The 19,221-nt window shown below is 44.6% G+C and overlaps 1 protein-coding gene across 1 annotated transcript in view; it reads left to right on the top strand.

Annotated features, from left to right (window-relative positions):
• Positions 1-19,221, top strand: part of LOC311091490 (uncharacterized protein) — a 300,883-nt gene that overhangs the window by 229,243 nt on the left and 52,419 nt on the right. The gene's annotated exons all lie outside the window — the stretch shown is intronic.

The raw sequence follows: 19,221 nt of genomic DNA, 5'->3' as shown, positions 1-19,221 counted from the left end.
TGAAGCTGCTTTGATACAATCTGTATTGTGAAAAGCGCTATATAAATAAACTTGACTTGACTTGACTTGACTTATGGTCATGGACGTGTAGCTTCCGACAGGCGCAGATGGGCCATCTGGCCTAAGACTGATTCATCCTATGAGTTAATGTACATTTTGATTAATGTAAACCTGTTGTAGGAGACCTCCAAAACAAAATTAGGAACTTTTAAAATAGCATAATGACTTCTTTAAATCCACCATTGTTGGAAGTGAATGACTTTTGAAATCTTTCATTTGAAAGTCACGTGTCTAGTATCTGTAAAACCACATTCTTCCATCTTAAAAATATATCTAAATTACGTCATATGCTCTTTACCCTCTGGGGTCTGAGGTGTTTTCTGGGCCCTGGAGGTGTTCTGACATGCTCTGATATTTGTGCTTATTTCTGTTACTTGTGACATTTTCATGACTAAAGTCGTATAACACTGTATTCAGCACAAACTCTGCTACAATAATATGTCAGCAGGTTGTATGTAAAAGTTTGTAGTTTTGAGATAATGGCGTTTATGCGTGGTTTGTGAAAAAAAAAAAATTGTCACTGAAATAAGGTCATGAAACCCATAATGATTATTTCTTCACAAGACTTTTGAAAATTGTATCACATAGCCTAGAATGTTTGCTTAAAAACTATGTGAAAATCATCCTGCATACTCATTCCGATAAAACAATATATTGATTTCAAATTTGTAACACGTTTTGTGTAAGAAAGCTTTATGCGAGGAGGCGTGAGTCATTTATGAATACTGATGTGTTTCACACCTGAGAAAGGCAAAGACCTTCCCATAATGGCTCTATCAGGTGCTATCAGGCCCTTATCAGGTGCTATCAGGCCCTATCATTCTGAGGAACCTTGCACAAAAGATGAGGAGATTTAAAAAAGATTGGCTTTTTGATTGTTTGGATTTATTTACAACACAACATAATCCAAAGATACACAACAAAGGACAAAAATAGCACATTATTGAACACACTGATCTAAAGACAGAGACTTGACAGAGACTTGAACAGTCACATAACTTTGTGCCATTCCTGAAACATAGTAAATATCTGTAATTTCCATGGTTTTTGATTTTTCATTTTACCATGGTCATGTACAGAGACTCATGTGAATGTTTAAGTCAGCAGGACTCATCAGTGGCATCTGTTCCCTGTAAAAATAAATAAAACAACAACACAGAAACAAAGTGAACAAAGTGACGTTATGAAATTTTATTTCATGTTGTGTTTTATTATCGAACATAAAAACATCCTCATGGTGTACATGTATATAAATTTAGCATTGAAAGGTTGCCTACTTATCTATAGTTCATATTTCAACATGTTTCTATCTATATAGCCTATATTAAATATACATACATTTTACTGGTCTGGCACCAGTTTAAGTAGTAGCTACAATGTAAAGTTTATGCAACAATAGCATGCTTAATATTATGAGTGGAAATTTCTTACCTTCTTAAAAATCTTTCTCATCTTCAAATCGCATTCTTCTAATTCTTCTGAGGTAAATCCAAGGTAAACAGCACAGCACAAACACAACGTGTCTTCCAAACTCGATGAAAATCAGAGGACTGATTAAGTCTAATGGTTTGTTTTGAGGTGATGGGGCGTTAACATGTCTGCGTTCCTTCACGTGGACTATTTGCATGTGAACAGCTCTTGCGCGCATGGGTGTGGTCACATTAGAGGTAATGAGCACGGGCTGAAGAAACTGTACATGTTGTTGCTTTCATTCGGATTACTTAAACAGAGAATATTTGTTTTTGATATAATTTACATCATTTAAAAATAGAGACTTCAAGCTTTGTAAAGACATATGTCTCAAGTCTGTGACACAGACTTGTCACACCTGTGAGTTGGATGGATTATCTCGGCAAAGGAGAAGTGCTCACTAACACAGATTTAGACAGATTTGTGAACAATATTTGAGAGAAATAGGCCTTTTGTGTACATAGAAAAAGTCTTAGATCTTTGAGTTCAGCTTATGAAAAATGGGGGCAAAAACAAAAGTGTTGCGTTTATAATTTTGTTCAGTGTAGTTCCAGTTCACATGGCTATACGGAAGCGATAAATAATTCTGTATTATACATTTTTAAGGCCAGACAAGTAATTTGTTGAGGTCAATTTGTAAAGAAAGACTACACGCCTGTGCACATATTCAAACATGCAAAACTATAGACTAAACACGTAATACGCATGTGCACGCTGTCATGGTTTTCACAGGTTTTGTTCTTAAAGCTTGCGCAAAGATAATTCTTTTTTTTTTTTTTAAGGCTTGCACCTTGGAACCTTGGTTTGCATACTCGAGCCACCAGGCACTATAAGGGTTTTCTGTTAGAACGGTGTCGTGTAAGCGACCCCTAAGTTAATAACTGTGATAAGGTTCAGTTCGTCAATAGTAAGGAAGGAAGAAGACAGGGGTCGTCTGGAGCTGGGACACACGTTTTATTTACTCTTTTCGTAGTAACAGAAATATGCGCACAGAGCGCGTTCACCATGCACATGCACAGCAATACAAAACAATAACTCAGAATTCTCTTTTAGTCGTCTCTTGCAGGATCAGCGTCACACGAGGTCCCAGCTCGTCTCTCTCTCTCTCTCTCTGTCACTCTCCGGCTTATATCCGGTCTCTCCACGCCAATTACTGAAATCAGACACAGGTGTTCATCATCTGCACTTGACCTACTTACGCTCCGCTCCGCTCCGTCCTCTCTCTCCCGCTACAGACTCAGCAAAACCACGCCCCCCTCGCCACATACCCCCACCGCCCGACTCAGGCCGGGGAGCCATCCGGTCTGCAGCCTCCCCCCCCCTCCTCCTGGAGAGAAAGTCAGCCACAGCCATCTGTACACCCGGCCTGTGGATCACCTGGAACTTAAAAGGCTGTAAAGCTAGATACCAACGAGTGATCCGCGCGTTGGTATCCTTCATGCGGTGGAGCCACTGCAGGGGAGCGTGGTCCGAACAGAGGGTGAACTCCCGCCCCAGGAGGTAATAGCGAAGGGTGAGAACGGCCCATCTGATGGCCAAACACTCCTTCTCTATGGTGCTGTACATCGTCTCTCTCTTAGAGAGCTTTCGACTGATGTACAGCACCGGCCGCTCTTCACCCTCCACCTCCTGGGACAGGACAGCGCCCAACCCCCTGTCCGACGCGTCTGTCTGTAGAATAAAGGGGAGAGAAAAGTCAGGAGCATTTAAGAGCGGACCGCCACACAGAGCAGCCTTTATCTGGGTGAAAGCCTGCTGACACTGCTCCGTCCACTGGACCCTATCTGGTGCTTCCTTTTTAGTTAAATCAGTCAGCGGGCTGGCAGTGTCCGAAAAATTAGGTACAAACCTCCTATAATAACCTGCCAGCCCCAGGAACTGTCTAACCTCCTTTTTGGTCTTGGGTCTCGGACAGGTCGCAACTGCTGCCGTCTTGTCAATTTGTGGACGCACCTGACCATGACCCAAGTGGAAACCCAGATATTTTACTTCCACCCGCCCAATTGCACACTTCTTCGGATTGGCCGTGAGCCCAGCCCTTCTCAGCGTCTTCAGGACAGCTCGCAAATGCTGCATATGTCGCTGCCAATCACCACTATAGATGATGATATCATCTAGGTATGCAGCGGCATATGCAGCATGCGGCCGGAGAATTCTGTCCATCAGACGCTGAAAGGTGGCCGGAGCCCCGAACAACCCGAACGGAAGGGTAACAAATTGGTGTAATCCGAACGGCGTTGTGAAAGCTGTTTTTTCTTTGGTCATGGGAGACAAGGGGATCTGCCAATAACCCTTAGTTAGGTCCAGTGTCGAATAAAAACGAGCAGTGCCGAGTCGATCAAGCAATTCGTCAACCCTAGGCATTGGATATGCGTCGAATTTCGACACAGCATTCACCTTTCTGTAATCCACACAGAACCGTACTGAGCCGTCCGTTTTAGGCCCTAAAACAATCGGGCTCGCCCAGTCACTGTTGGATTCTTCTATTACTCCCATTTCTAACATCGCTTCTAATTCACTCTGAACTACTTTTTTCTTGTGTTCTGGTAATCTATACGGCCGGCTGCGAACAACCACGCCCGGCTCAGTCTCAACGTGGTGCTGAATGAGATTCGTTCGGCCAGGCAGGGGTGAAAACACATCAGCAAAATCTGCTTGTATAGATTTTATATCAGTGAGCTGCGAGGGTGAGAGGTGGTCTCCTCCAGGGGCCAGAGCGAGGGATTGAGATTTTGAACTCACTTCTGGACCGAGATCCTCCTCCCCACTCACTACCGTCGCCAGCATCACTGACTCCGCCTCCGACCATTTTTTAAGCAGGTTGAGGTGATATATTTGATGTGCACCACCCCTATCCGTTCGAACTACCTCATAGTTGAGATCACCAACTCGCCGTGTAACCTCAAAGGGTCCTTGCCACTTTGCGAGTAACTTTGAACTAGAAGTAGGGAGTAATACAAGTACTTTATCCCCCGGTGCGAATTGACGTAGTCTAGCCCCCCTGTTGTACAACCGACTCTGCTTGTCTTGTGCCTGTAACAAATTCTCCATTGATAGCCGCCCCAAAGTGTGGAGTTTTGTTCTCAGGTCCATGACATATTGAATTTCATTTTTGCTATTAGAAGGTCCGTCCTCCCAAGTTTCTCTAAGGACATCTAACACCCCACGGGGCTGACGTCCATAGAGAAGCTTGAAGGGGGAAAACCCTGTGGAGGCTTGCGGGACCTCCCGTACAGCGAACAAGAGGGGTTCTAACCACTTATCCCAATTTTTGGCGTCCTCCTGTACGAACTTACGAATCATGGATTTCAACGTGCGATTAAACCGTTCGACCAGCCCGTCTGTCTGTGGGTGATAGACACTTGTTCGAATTGATTTAATGCCCAATAATTCGTACAGCTCGCGAATAGTACGTGACATAAACGCCGTGCCCTGATCGGTGAGGATTTCTTTCGGAATCCCCACCCGGGAGATTAATTGAAACAGTGCACTCGCCACACTCTTAGCAGAAATAGTGCGGAGAGGCACTGCCTCAGGATACCGCGTTGCATAATCCACCAGAACTAATGCAAAGCGGTGTCCCCGTGCTGACCGTTCTAATGGCCCGATGAGGTCCATACCAATTCGTTCGAAGGGGACCTGCATTAATGGTAAGGGCCACAATGGTGCTTTTGGGGTGGCCGGGGGATTCACCAACTGACATTCACGACAAGACGCGCACCACCTGCGCACGTTCTCGTGAATGCCCGGCCAAAAGAACCGGGCCATGAGACGGTTTAGTGTAGCCGTTTGTCCTAAATGCCCGGCCATTGGATTACAATGAGCCGCCTGGAAAAGCATTTCCCGACGGCTTCTCGGTATTAATAACTGGGTTGTATCTTGCTTTGTCTGGGCGTCTTGGGTCACCCGATACAACTTATCTTTTAAAATTGAAAAATAAGGATAGGAGAGCGGTTGTTCAGGATGAAGAAGCTGACCGTCGATAGAGCGAACCTGATCAAAGGCATTTTTCAGCGTTTCATCCCGTGACTGTTCCAGGGGAAAATCATCACGCTCAGGGAGGATGTTTCGCTCCAGAGCACTCTGTTCCCCTGAAACAGGCTCCGGAGGTTCCGGTTTAGCCTCCCCCAACTGTGCAACCGCTATACTACCCTTCTCTCTTTTCTCCCAAGCGGCATACGAACATAAATATCCCAATAATTTATTAAACGAGGGCCAATTAGTACCCAAAATTATCGGATGCCGGAGGTGCGGATTAACTGCCACCTCTATTCTATGCTTTTCTCCCCTGAATTGAATATCCACAGGCAAAATAGGATAACTCACCACTTCCCCGTGCACACACCGAACCTTAACCACGCGGCTATTATCCAATGCCCTAGGTTGAATCAGGCTTTGATGTATGGAGGATTGGTTACATCCTGAATCCACCAGAGCCTGATATGTACCCCCCTTGATACTCACTGGTATTTGGTATAGGCCAGCTTGATCGAGGGCAGCCTGTGGCGCGTCGGGGACCCGGATCAATGTCCCCACCTCCATCACTGGACATCGATCAATAAAATGTCCTGGGTCCCCGCAGCGCCAACAGGCCGGCCCAGACTTTACCGCCGCCCTGGCGGCAGGAAGCGGGTCAAGCGATTGGCGTGGAGAGAGCGGTGATGGAGGGGCCGGGGTGAAGAATCCCGTGGTCGAACTCCCTCCCCTGGGAGGAACTCTGGGGATCGCTGATGGCTCCGTCGGATAACCAGCTCTCCACCGGGGCGCTGGTTTCGGCGGGAGTCCTCCACGGGTCCTGGGAAGGGGAACGGGTTTGGAGAGAGAGAGGGGAGAGGGAGAGAGAGAGAGAGAGAGAGAGGCAGATGGTAGAGGGTCGCCGACCCCTGGGCACGCCACCATCTGGTCCTCCGCCAGCTGGATGGCCTGGTTCAGCGACGTCGGGCGGTGGCACTGGACCCACTGCGCAGTTTTTCTTGGCAGCCTGGCCACGAACTGCTCCAGTACCACACGATCGATCACATCCTCGACGTCGCTACTGTCGGCCATCAACCATTTGCGGCAGGAGTCCCGGAGCTGCTGTGCCATCACGAAGGGTCGGCCGGACTCTTCCAGTGTCAGGGTCCTGAACCGCTGGCGATGCTGCTCCGGCGTCCGACCGACCCGCTGCAGGATGGCATGCTTGAGGTCCTGGTAGACCAGGAGGTTTTGGACTGGCAGTTGGTGTGCGGCTACCTACGCTTCTCCTGACAGCAGGGGGATCAGCCGCATTGGCCAGTCTCCGGTGGGCCATCCCCGGTCCTCTGCCGACTTCTCAAATAGATCCAAGAAGGCCTCCGGATCATCATGAGGCCCCATCTTGTTGAGCGGCAGAGGAGATGTACTGTCCTTGGGGATGGCCCGAGCCTCCCGGTCTACCCAGCTCCGGAACAGCTCGCGGTCTTCATGCTGGGATCGGAGGAGCGCTTCGAAGCATTTGTCCTGCTCCTCCTTGATCGCCAGCAGATGTTGGTGTTGCTCCTGATGAAGACCGGCGAGCGACTGGATGATGTCCGCAAATGGTGTACCTGACGGGGACTGCATGGCGGCGGCGATCTTCTTCCTTCCCGGGTTTCGGCACCACTGTGATAAGGTTCAGTTCGTCAATAGTAAGGAAGGAAGAAGACAGGGGTCGGCTGGAGCTGGGACACACGTTTTATTTACTCTTTTCGTAGTAACAGAAATATGCGCACAGAGCGCGTTCACCATGCACATGCACAGCAATACAAAACAATAACTCAGAATTCTCTTTTAGTCGTCTCTTGCAGGATCAGCGTCACACGAGGTCCCAGCTCGTCTCTCTCTCTCTCTCTCTGTCACTCTCCGGCTTATATCCGGTCTCTCCACGCCAATTACTGAAATCAGACACAGGTGTTCATCATCTGCACTTGACCTACTTACGCTCCGCTCCGCTCCGTCCTCCCTCTCCCGCTACAGACTCAGCAAAACCACGCCCCCCTCGCCACAATAACTAATGATCTTTGCAACGGAAGTGAATTAATCAAAACTAAATTTAGCTGGACAATGATTTAATTCTAGAGCTGTTGTAAAGCCAAAACAATCTCTGTTACTTTAATTTCCTATTATAACTGTAAAGGTCCTTTGAAACATTCTGTATTGTTAAAAGCGCTATATAAATGAAGGTGACTTGACTTGACTTTTAATTTGAATAATACATAATTTATCATTTATTGATTGATTTGTAATTTGTGATCAATTTGCATACAATCTTGTGGAATGAAAATATCAAATTGTTGCAAGTGAAGACTTTGAAATCTAGTTGATATTTCATATTTTAGCACAATAACCCTAAGCAAATAAAACAAAATGACTTGTAAAGAGATTAATCATAAATTTACATAATTTATCTATTTTAATTATTGATAAAAGGTTAAAGGGTTAGTTCACCCAAAAATTACTCACCCTCATGTCACTCCAAACCCAAAAGACTTTAATTTATGAAATAAATTTTTGAATAAACGTTTTTTTTTTGCCTCATTAAAAGAGATTAAAAAAACGTGCTGCGTAACATGAAAATGAAGCTCATTGGTTCTTTCGGAAGCTCAAAAGTGCTGTGTTACACGAGAATTAACCTCATTGGGGTCCCACTTTATATTAGGTGGCTTTAAGTACTATGTACTTAAATTGAAATTAATAGTTTGATACAATGGACTTATTGTGTACATACATGTTTTTACATTGTACTTATATTTTGAAAATACCTGCATGTCATTACAGCGGTAATTAATTTATGTACTGTAATTACACGGTAGACCCTTCTCTTACACCTTAACCCACCCTTAAACCTACCCATTCCACCACACCTGTCCCTAACCTTACCTGTATCACAACTCAATAGCTGCAAAATTGTTTTACAACACAACATGAACACAATAAGTACATATTACTTAAAGCCACTTAATATAAAGTGGGACATTGGTTCTTGCGGAAGCTCAAACATGCTGCATAACACGAGAATGAACCTCATTGGTTCTTGCAGAAGCTCAAACGTACTGCGTAACACACGAGAATGAACTTCATTGGTTGCTGAAGCTCAAACGTGCTGCATAACATGAGAATGAACCTCATTGGTTCTTGCAGAAGCTCAAACGTGCTGCGTAACATGAGAATGAACCTCATTGGTTCTTGCAGAAGCTCAAACGTGTTGCGTAACACGAGAATGAACCTAATTGGTTCTTGCAGAAGGTCAAACGTACTGTGTAACACACGAGAATGAACCTCATTGGTTCTTGTAGAAGCTCAAACGTGCTGCGTAACACGAGAATGAACCTCATTGGTTCTTGCAGAAGCTCAAACGTGCTGCGTAACACGAGAATGAACCTAATTGGTTCTTGCAGAAGCTCAAACGTACTGTGTAACACACGAGAATGAACCTCATTGGTTCTTGCAGAAGCTCAAACATGCTGCATAACACGAGAATGAACCTCATTGGTTCTTGCAGAAGCTCAAACGTACTGTGTAACACACGAGAATGAACCTCATTGGTTCTTGTAGAAGCTCAAACATGCTGCATAACACGAGAATGAACCTCATTGGTTCTTGCAGAAGGTCAAACGTACTGCGTAACACACGAGAATGAACCTCATTGGTTGCTGAAGCTCAAACGTACTGTGTAACACACGAGAATGAACCTCATTGGTTCTTGCAGAAGCTCAAACGTGGTGCGTAACACGAGAATGAACCTCATTGATTCTTGCAGAAGCTCAAACGTGCTGTGTAACACACGAGAATGAACCTCATTGGTTCTTGTAGAAGCTCAAACATGCTGCATAACATGAGAATGAACCTCATTGGTTCTTGCAGAAGGTCAAACGTACTGCGTAACACACGAGAATGAACCTCATTGGTTGCTGAAGCTCAAACGTACTGTGTAACACACGAGAATGAACCTCATTGGTTCTTGCAGAAGCTCAAACGTGGTGCGTAACACGAGAATGAACCTCATTGGTTCTTGCAGAAGCTCAAACGTACTGTGTAACACACGAGAATGAACCTCATTGGTTCTTGTAGAAGCTCAAACATGCTGCATAACACGAGAATGAACCTCATTGGTTCTTGCAGAAGCTCAAACGTGCTGCGTAACATGAGAATGAACCTCATTGGTTCTTGCAGTAGCTCAAACGTACTGTGTAACACACGAGAATGAACCTCATTGGTTATTGCAGAAGCTCAAACGTGCTGCGTAACACGAGAATGAACCTCACTGGTTCTTGCAGAAGCTCAAACGTGCTGCGTAACACAAGAATGAACCTCATTGGTTCTTGCAGAAGCTCAAACGTGCTGCGTAACACAAGAATGAACCTCATTGGTTCTTGCAGAAGCTCAAACGTACTGGGTAACACATGAGAATGAACCTCATTGGTTCTCTCACGTCAAGCGAACATGCTTAAGCTTCCATTTACCATAACTGATGTGTGAGTTGATGAATGTTTATATGTGAATAAAAGTCTTAATTCAGTCTGTTCATCATATAAAGCGATCATGTTTCTTTAGGAAATTTGGACTGAACCGCTCAATTCATATGGGTTAGTTTTACAGTCTCTTTATGAACTTTTATGAACCAAAGTGGAAGTTGCAGAGCTGTTAACGGAGGGACAGAAATCGCTCAGATTTTATCAAAAAGATCTTCATTTGTTTTCTGAAGATGAATGAAAGTCTTATGATTTGGAACAGCATGATGGAGAGTCATTTCTGGGTTAACTATCCCTTAAACGAATAGTTCACCTAAAAATGAAACTCATATCATCTACTTTTCATCTACATTTAGATTGGAACACAAAGGAAACATACCAAACTGTTAGTGACATCTGAAGCCGCTGGCCGACAACTCGCCGCCTTCAGTCGCCGTTCCTGCTACGCTATCCGGTGTGTATATCCTTTTCTCTGCTAGTGTGTGTTCGCCTCTGCGACTCACACCCTCATTCTAAAAGAGCCGAGCGTCTTTTTTAAGATTTTAAGATGCCTCGTATCTTCTGTGGCTCGTGTCAAGCCCCACATTTAGCGACGGGGGCCGCCATGTCATCTGCGCTTCCTGACACATTTCTCAGTCCCCTCCTAAGTTCAGGCGACTGAAAATATCAATATTGCAGTGAACGAGCCTGTTATAATACATGCACGCCTGCAATCAAATGCCGTCACAAGACATGATGACGCTCTCTGGATGGATGTTCCTGCAACAGGGCTAGCTTTCTTTACGTTACAAGAAAGCTACCCCGCCCCTCGCACCCCGTTCGCATGCGTCACTCACCGGCGAAAGGAGGAAAGAGAGTGTTTTTAGTCCTCCCGAGGCCGGACCAACCTCCATTTCTCACACATTTCTCAGTCCCCTCCTGAGTTCAGGTGACTGGAAATATCAATATTGCAGTAAACAAGCCTGTTATAATACATGCACGCCTGCAAACAAACACCGTCACAAGACATGATGACGCTATCTGGCTATTCGCCAAAACTTGCCACACAACTTCAGCCATGCACAGTCGCGCTTACACCGCCGCTGGACAGGCTGCATCTGCGTTGCACTCAATGTTGAGATAAAGCCCGAGGCCTCAAAGTCTTCCTAGCCCGCCTAGGAAAACGACTTCCACCAAAACTTCTCGCTCGTTCAGTTCCAGAAAATGCGACTGTTCCAGTGTATTTTGCAGAAAATAAGCCGGTACCACAGCCCGTTTGCCTGCACACAAACGCTGTTTTTATGGCGGCCCATATATATCTCATAAAGAGTGTATTTTCTGGTATTCCGGCCACGGCCGATGGTGTTATGAGTGTAGTAAAAATGCCCACAGCCCAGTGCTCATTCCTACACACAAGCACAGCCCGCCACATTCCAGGGCTCGCACACATAAAATCGACTCATGTCGATTGTGCATTAAATGTAGTGAATGTTCCCACAACCCAGTGCCCACAAACACTGCACACTGCATGTCTCACGGTTTCTGTAAAAACGAAACCAACGCACATACAGTCGGCTCAAGTCGACGGTGTTCTCAATATAGTAAATGTGCCCGCTGTCCTGCGCCCACATTCACTCACAGACATGACAAGCCCCAGGGGGCTCCCCCCCGCTCGCTCTCTCTCAGCAAGCCGCCATAAGAGAGTCGAGCGCGGGCAGGCTGCCCGCTGTGATCAGCACGCCCCCCGCCTCGTACGCTGAAAGCACGGCGTCTATGTTACAGCATACTGAAGCTCTCCGGACGCCATTATGTCGCGGCCAGAGCCTAGATCTCATTCAACCCCTAGCTATTCGTGCAAGTGCATGGGCAAAGCTTCCCGGGGTATCAGAATGGGTGCTGAACATTATAAAAAGAGGCTATTCGCTACAGTTCGCTCGACATCCCGCCGTTATGCGGCGCGAATCGAAACTACGGTAGAAAAGGAAGTAGCACATCTACTTCGAGCCGAAATAGCGAAACTGTTGAGCAAAGGGGCCATAGAGCCTTTATCTCAAGCTCAGAGCGAAAAGGGTCTATACAGCAGATACTTTCTGGTACCGAAAAAAGATGGGGGTCTCAGACCCATTCTAGATCTGAGGCAGCTGAACAGAGTGCTTTCGAAACGCCGGTTCAGAATGCTCACAACCAGGAAAATCCTCGCGCAAATTCGCCAAGGGGACTGGTTTATGTCTACAGATCTGAAGGACGCGTATTTTCAAATACAAATAGCGTATAATATAATATTCAAAATTGGTGATTTTCGGTTTTTTGCAGAATCTGTTAGTTGAGATCACGAAGAAGCCTCTCCATGTTTGAGATAGCAGTATTGGTATATTTAAAAGCGTACATTTTGAGGTTGAAATCGGCTTGTTTTTCGGAGATTCTAGCACGCAGTAGGGGTGTGTCATTGTCGGTGTGTATTTCCATACTGAATAAGCCGGCGTGGCTACTTATTATGCAGCGCTCTGGCCGGCTCTATCTGATTTCAAAATTCAATGAAGATGGACGCCAATAACATTACGATGTCCAGCAAACGATTTAAATAGTAGGTTACATGGGGTTTAATTTGTTGTTTAATGAGATGTAGCCTAATACATGTTGTCAGTGCCAATACATAGATCCGCCTATATAACCAACGTGTATCTTAATGGTCCAATGGTAGAGCTTTTGCCAGCCGTGTCAGAGGGTCCGAGTTCGAATCCGCCCTCGTATAGGTTTTTTTTCTCGTAAAAAAAAACACATTTCAGCGCTAGTATCTTATTTAAAAAACGAACGAAATGAATGCTCTGCCAGTTAACTGGAGATATTTTATTTATTTGTAGAATTGGTACATTCGTGTCACGAGATGTTTTAAAAAGTGGTGGGAACATGTCCCATCCGTCCCACCCGCAAATTACGCCTATGCCTATTTCCATAGTTTATTGCTTATTATTTAACATTAGCAAAAGTTTGTTTCATGTTGCACGAGTAGGCTACATCGAAGAAAATTCCTAGTCTGTGAAACCTTTCATTGACAATGGCAATAAAATCTATTCTGATTCATACTTGGATTCATAGCCTACTCATACTTCATTGGATTCATAGCCTACTCTTATTTTTTATTCAGTGTACACAAGAGTTGCCTATACAGTTTTATCAGTAGATGCTAAGAGACATTTATTTATATATTACCTGTTTGCAAACTTTATTTATTTTTCTTTGATGGCACATTTTCCTGACCTTTCTGCTCCCCCTGTGCTTTACAGCTTTACAGGGGGGAGCTTTACAGGGGGTATGGCTTATCTAAATGAGATGTAAATGAGCCCTATTGTCACTCCCAGCAGGAGAGAGAGGTGAGAACTGCACAATCTTTAGAGGCTGTTTTCTCCCCTTTGAGCTTTTTTGAGTGCCTACTTTCAAATGGCCACAACTTCTCCAAATATTATCAAATTTCCATGTGTTACACATCGTTGGAAAGCTTGGAGACTACACTTTCAGAATCTGTGAATAACTCAAAATGCCCCAGAACCGACTTGTGTCCCTACTTTCCGTGATCGGTCACATATCAATACACAGTCCTGCCATTCGGCCTGTCCCTGGCACCCCGTACATTTACAATGTGCATGGACGCGGCACCCCTGAAACTTCGGGGCATGCGAGTTTTGAACTACTTGGACGATTGGCTGATTCTAGCTCGATCACACTCAGAGCTCATAGAACATAGGACCATATTACTCGAACATCTCGAGAATCTAGGTCTCAAAGTCAATTAGGTGAAGAGTTCGCTGTCTCCCAGTCAGAGAATATCTTTCTGGGCACAGAACTGGACTCGCTGTCTATGACAGCACAACTATCGCCACAGCGCAGACTGAATATTCAGCGCATGACGAAAACCTCTAGTCCCGCTCAGAAAGTTTCAGAAAATGCTGGGTCTCATGGCCTCAGCATCATCAGTTCTCCAGTTGGGTCTGCTCCGCATGCGCCCACTGCAGTTCTGGCTAAAGGCGCGAGTACCACAACGAGTGTGGACCTCCGGTCTTTATCGCCTCAAGGTCGATCAGAAATGCATCTCAGCTCTGAAATCTTGGAGAGCCTGGGGACTTCCTCGAGTGTGAAGGTAGTGTCTACGGACGCCTCCACTTCGGGATGGGGACCGCTGCTCGAGGGCAGATCTTCGGCCAGTGGTCAGAACGGGAAAAGCTTCTACACATCAACTGCCTGGAGATGATGGCAGTCGACAACGCGCTGAGGCGCTTTTGTCCCCAGATAAAAGGACACCACGTCTTGGTCCGTTCGGACAACATGTCGGTGGTGGCCTATATAAATCGCCAGGGAGGTATCAGGTCCTGAAACCTTTATAGGCTGACGGAACGCCTCCTGGTCTGGGCTCAGCACAATCTGCGCTCGCTGAGAGCAGCGCACGTGCCAGGCCACCTGAATGTGGGACCAGACAGACTGTCCAGAAACAATGTTCCGGCAGGAGAATGGTCTCTACACCCACAGGCAGTCCAACTGCTGTGGAAGACATTCGGCAGAGCGAAGGTAGACCTGCTTGCGTCTCAAGAAAACGCTCACTGTCCAGAGTTTTTCTCCAGGAGCAGGAATGCGCTGGCCCACGTTTGGCCCCGCTGCCCGCTCTATGCTTTTCCCCCCGTCACGCTCCTGCCTCAGGTGTTAGAGCGAATCAAGGAAAACGGATGCTCAGTGCTCAGTGCTACTTAACCCTCTGGGGTCTGAGGGGTTTTTGGGGTCCTTGAGATGTTCTGACATGCCCTGACATTTGTGCTTTTTTCAGTTGCTTATAAACATATTAATGGCAAAGGTGTAAATTCACTCTATTTAGCACAAACAGGGCTACCATAATATGTGAACAACTTGCATGTACATGTTTGTATTTTTGAGAGAATAATGTTTATGCATGGTTTTTTAAAAAACTAAAAACTAAAGTTTCTGAAATAAGGCCACAAAACACAGTAAATATGTGTCAATAAGACTTTTGACTAATGGATGTCGTTGCCATGTGTTTTTTCTTCAAAAGTATGTGAAAATGATCCTGCCTAATCATTCACATAACACAATACATTGATTTAAATTTTACAAAACACTTTCTGTCTGGAAAGTCAATATGCGGAGTGGGCGTCAACGATCATGCATATTTAGTGGTTTGCACCTGGAGACAATGGGGCCGCATACTTAATGAGGCATTCATTCAGGTGTGTCACAAGAAAGAATGCAAGAGCAACAGTTGGAAGCATCTAGTATTGGCCTATAATATGAAAAGGAAAACATGTCTAGTAATTGTGGAGTTAATTCTCATACTGTATTTTCAGTTTTGGAATATTTATCCTCTCCCCAAATTTGTCACTAATAAAACAAAATAAAATATTATTTTAAAGAAAAGGCTTATATTTACCTTTTATTAGTTTGTTTACATCTACCTTGTATTTTTTTATTTATTAAAAAGGTTACAATTACAACAACAATTCAAGTGTAATATTTATTTGTAAAAACTAAAGTATACATTTATCATACATATTTCAAAGTTAAGGATTCATTACTTGAATATAGCCTAGGCTACATTGGAATAAACACTATAACATATTATTTGATTACTTTATTTTTGACAAAACATACTATATTTAACATATGAGCAAAAATTGTCAAACAAAAGCTTATTTGAGGTGGCAGATATTTTACAGTGAAAATGTATAATCTATTCAAAACTAATCAATGAAATGTTGTCTTTCATATGTCTGTAACATAGTAACTTTCGTTTTTATAATAAGAAATATAAATGTTAATTTGCAGTTTAATACGTTGCTTATACAAATGCATTTTATTTCAACATATTTCACTCGATTTTTACTCAGTAGCCTATAGCAATACAGTTTGCTAAAAGCGAAACATTCACAGACAGAAACGATTCAAATTTAAACCGTCTTTTGCCAGTTGTGGTAAACAGCGGCATCTCTGCCGTTCATTCATTCATTCATGCACAGAAACGCGACGCACTTGAGAATGAAAAAAAAAACTTACTACATTATTCCATAGCCTCGGATCTGTTGCTCCTCGTACATCTAAGGTAAATTTACCATTATAGTATTATTCCTCACAGCGCTGCGAGACTGTGTAAACAAGTACAATGATCTGATGTGTTTTCTCGAGCTGATATGGGGGCGTTCACAGTTTGCAGGATTGCCTCAGTCATTTGCGTTTGAATAGCGCGCGCGCTCCGGGGCGGGGTCACATTACATGTGAATGAGATCTAATTAGCTCGACTGTAATCGCTCTCTTTTAATACAGATTTCACAAGCTGAGAATATTTGTTTTTTATATATATTACTTCATTTAAAAGGAGAGAATTCAAGCTTCATGCCTGTGTGTCTGTATGCCTGTTTGACTGAGTATTCGCTGAGTTATGGTTCATTTTCGGACGCGTTTCAGAATGGACTACACTGACAGAGAGGAGGCAGAACTCGCATCATGTTTATTTTTCTTTATTTGGCGAAAAGCACAACACTTTGTTTTTATTGTGAGTGTACACAAAAATAATACACACTTAACAGGATAGATTGATGTATAACACAAGCATATAAGATAAAAATTTTTTTTTTTTTTTTTTTTTTTTTTTGCACTCATACGGAAAAAAACGAGCCTATCGCGCCGGCGCGATAGCCGACCTCAGGGGGTTAAGAACCAGGCTTGATTCCCAGTTCTGATGCAGCTGATAAGCATTGCCCCATGGCCGATACCAGTGAGGAGGGACCTCCTCTCTCAGGCCAAGGGCTCGATCTGGCATCCTCGCCCAGAGCTTTGGCCTCTATATGCATGGGCCATCAACGGGTACCCGCTAACCTCCTGGTGGGAGTGTTAAACATGATCACGCAGGCTAGGGCACCATCTACTAGACGGCTCTATTCCTCGAAATGGTCTGTGTTCTCTAGCTGGTGCACAGCTCGTGGCATATCACCCCTAGACTGTGGGGTGACGGGGGTTCTCTCCTTCCTGCAAGAGCTACTGGATAAGGGCAGAATCCCATCCACGCTCAAGGTTTACGTGGCGGCCATAGCAGCGTTTACTAGACCGACGCTTGGCCAGTCACTTGGGAGAAACGATCTGGTCATCCGCTTCCTTAGAGGAGTTAGGAGGCTGAATCCTCCCAGACCTCCCTCAGTCCCCATGTGGGACCTTTCTATGGTTTTGGAAGCCATGAAAGGTGCCCCATTCGAGCCAATCCAAACGATAGACATTAAACACTTGTCTTTCAAGACAGTGTTTCTTCTGGCTCTCGCTTCGGTAAAGCGTATAGGGGACTTGCAAGCGCTCTCAGTGAGCGCGACGTGCATGGAGTTTGGGCCAAATGACTCGAAAGTCATACTCAAACCAAGGCACGGGTATGTTCCTAAATCCCTCAACACACCGTTTAGGGCTCAGGTGATTTCCCTGTCAGCTCTGCCGGTCCATAGTGAGGAGAAGGACGTGAGCTTCCTTTGCCCGTTCAGGGCACTAAGGGCTTATGTGTCTCGCTTGACTGTCTTATGACAGACGGAGCAGCTCTTTGTTTCGTTCAGCGGACGTTCTAAGGGACTAGCTGCGTCGAAACAGAGTCTATCCAGGTGGATAGTGGATGCTATAGCGCTGGCTTACGCTTCTAAAGGCCTGCAGTGCCCGTTAGGTATCAGAGCACACTCCACAAGAGGCATGGCCTCGTCGTGGGCTTGGTCTAGTGGGATTGCCTTGCAGGATATCTGTATGGCGGCAGACTGGGCCTCCCCGTCTACATTTATAAGGTTATATAACCTAGAGATTCCCGCCTTGCAGGCTAAGCTGCTTTCGGTCTAATAAATCAGTACTGTCTGCCCCGATGCTACCGGCTCAGACTACTGAAACTGCTTGAGCACCGGTCGCTGATCGATTAAATAACTCTATGGGCAGTGAGTAAGACCCATAATATTCACAAGCCCAGGCCGAGTTCTTTCGCCCTGACTGTGTGAAACACTGTTGATATAACTTGCTCCTCATAGGATGCTACTTGTTATGGGAATGATGCTATTCTAGCCCCTCTTTCTCGGACTCTCTGTGAGTCCCTGCTGATTGTGCACTATATGAGCCCCGAGCACCTGCCCTTGGGACTTTGGTGTTGAATTTCAGCACGCACAGCGTTTTACACTGTGTTCCCCTAGCGTAAGATATTATGCAGTACGAGAGACCTCTCGTAAGAGAACGTACTCGGTTACCAATGTAACCTCGGTTCTCTCTAGAAGAAGGAACGAGTACTGCGTATCTTTGCCGTGCATGCAACACGCTCTGGTTCGCTTCGCTAGGAAAAACAAGATTCTACCAGCCTGTCGAGCTGTATTTATAGGCCCAAGCCACGCCCGTTTTGGTGGGACGTGACCCAGTGGGCGCGAAGCGTCCCCATTGGTTCTGACGTCACGAAGGCCCCTCTCGATAGGCTGTTGCAGTTGCCGCAGGGCAGCCAATAGGCGCGTGAGCTGTCTTGCCTATGTCTGCATGCTGCCACAACGCGTTTTACATTATTTCAAAATTAAGGATAATTTTTGGCTTCAGTATCTCGAGGAAAAGAGATTTTCCCCTAGCATAAGATATTACGCAGTACTCGTTCCCTCTTCTAGAGAGAACCGAGGTTACGTTAGTAACCGAGTACGTTTTCTTTCGCAGATTATTAGGTTTGAATAGTGAAAATTCGATGTAAAACATGCACGTCCTGGCGAGTATTCATGTAAACACAGACGTATGTCTTTAGTGAACGTAAACCGTTTGTAAAAATAAATCGTATGTGTTCCAATGTATTGGGTACGTGCAGGTCTTAAAGGGCCAGACCAGCTGTTAATTAATGTTAATCAAACAACAAAAGAAAATAGACAATCACCCTATACTTGACTGAATAAATGTAATATATTTATTAAGAATCAGTCTATAGTTAATTAGTTAGTTTTTGACATATTGTTTGTAATTTTCTTTTTTGCTTATTTTTAATAACAAAGATTATATATATATATATATATATATATATATATATATATATATATATATATATATATATATATATATATATTATGGCAAGCCGTTCAGGAAATAATTATATTTATAATATGAAGTCTGAATATATAGAATGAAAGTCTGAATATATAAAACGAATGTCTGAATATATATGGAATGAAAGTCTGAATATATATAGAATGAAACTCTGAATATATATAGA

This window comes from Abramis brama (assembly GCF_963993115.1).
Source record: "Abramis brama genome assembly, chromosome: 10".
Taxonomy (NCBI): domain Eukaryota; kingdom Metazoa; phylum Chordata; class Actinopteri; order Cypriniformes; family Leuciscidae; genus Abramis; species Abramis brama.
This window is presented reverse-complemented; position numbering and strand designations above follow the sequence as displayed.